Source organism: Chiloscyllium punctatum, chromosome 36 (genome assembly GCF_047496795.1).
Source record: "Chiloscyllium punctatum isolate Juve2018m chromosome 36, sChiPun1.3, whole genome shotgun sequence".
Classification (NCBI taxonomy): Eukaryota; Metazoa; Chordata; class Chondrichthyes; order Orectolobiformes; family Hemiscylliidae; genus Chiloscyllium; species Chiloscyllium punctatum.
Genome location: NC_092774.1, coordinates 59118198 through 59119844, shown reverse-complemented (window position 1 = coordinate 59119844; position 1647 = coordinate 59118198). Strand labels below are relative to the sequence as shown.

Sequence of the window (1647 nt, the reverse complement as noted above, 5' to 3'; positions counted from 1 at the left end):
TACCACAGTTATCCAAGTAACGGTTGGAGCGATCAAAGGAACCATAACTGATTTAATGAGCCATTCGCAGTTTCACTGTACCATCCGTCAGTACTTAGACATACATGGCTTAATCTTTGAGACAAGCATATGCTACTGGCAGGATCAACCAGGTAGCTGAACCCAAAGGACTGTCCATCGGCCGACTGGCGCCCATGCCTTCCTTCCCCCCCCCGCCCCCCCCCCCCCCGAGGTCAACCTGGCACCGGGTTCAACTCTTAGGAAATTCAGCCTCTCGTCTGACCACAAAGCGAGACACCCCGGTACCAACGGGTCAGACGGAGCATCACCCTCGCGGATGAAAGGGTGTGAGAGCACACGCCAGCCGAAACCAGCCGTGTGCGCGAGCTCAGAGGAGAGAGTGGGAGCTCCATCTCCCTGTCTCCTCTCCCCACCTCGGAACCACAGTACTGAGAGAAATGGAATTCCAACACGCAAGGGAAACAGAGAGACGGCAAGTGCCCCCCACATAAAGCCTTGCTCCAGGAGCAAGGGTAGTGCGCGGGCAAGCACGTTACCGGGACTCGCAACCCAAATGCTCGATTTCACACCACTGCCTCGGCAAAGCTGCGGCTTCTCGGCTTCACCATCACAACGGGGGTGAATGCCCATTTCGGACGCAGAGGGGTGCCAACTCTCCCGACCCTGTCTTGGTATCCTGACTTTTCGTGGTGGACGCGCCCGGGGGGAACGGGGAAGAACCACTCGGCCTGGAGCACCAGCCCCTTCACAGGAAAGCTGGCCCGCCAAGGGACCTCCCACGCTGGACGGTCTGCGCCAGATCGATCGAGGTGTGGATTGCAGCGAGGTCGCCCCCTCGCACCACGCTCGCAGGTCCGGGTTGGAATCCTGGGTGACGAGCACCACACGGCGGCTGCGCCATCGGACTTGCCAGGTGGCAGGGGAGGACCAGCCTATTCACAATAGCGGCCACCCACTACCAGAGCCGGTCGTGCGGTGCGTGAGGCCTGCTCTCATCGTAAGAGGCTTTAGGGAGTGCTCAAGCAAGGGTCAGACCACATCCTTCATGGCAACACCCTTGGGAACCAGGTCACTCACGTCTCTCACCTTCATTTTCGACACAAGTGCCTGCAGAGGGCCACCATCCCCTCCGCTTGTGAAGAGACCTCCGCACCGGCCTCTGACTGACTCTTGGAATGGACGGAAAGAGCTGGGTAAGCCTGTCAAAGATTTGATCACATGTCAAAAACTTAGACTTCCGTGAGCTCTCCGGCCTGCACGAAAACCCGAGGTCGCAGTGCTAAACTCCACGGGACCCCTTTCGCCTGCAGGTCCCGAGCCGCCAGTGTATTCGAAGTATCGTGTTCCCCAAACCTGGGTGGCGAGCACCGCAGGGCAGCAGAGCCATTGCACTTTGCCGGGTGGCAGGGGAGGACCAGCCTATTCACAATAGCGGCCACCTACTCCCCAGAGCCGGTCGTACGGCACGTGAGGCCTGCCCTCAAACGTAAGAGGCTTTAGGGAGTGCTCAGGCAATGGTCAGCCCGCATCCTTCCTGGCAACACCCTGGGGAACCAGGCCACTTGCGTCTCTCACCTTCATTTTCGACACAAGCGCCTGTGGAGAGACGGCCGGAGTCAACATGGG

The 1647-nt window shown here is 59.2% G+C and overlaps 1 pseudogene; it reads right to left on the bottom strand.

Annotated features, from left to right (window-relative positions):
• The window catches only part of LOC140461149 (18S ribosomal RNA), a 1816-nt pseudogene extending 1661 nt beyond the window's left edge, over positions 1-155 (bottom strand).
• Positions 156-1647: the final 1492 nt, after the last annotated feature.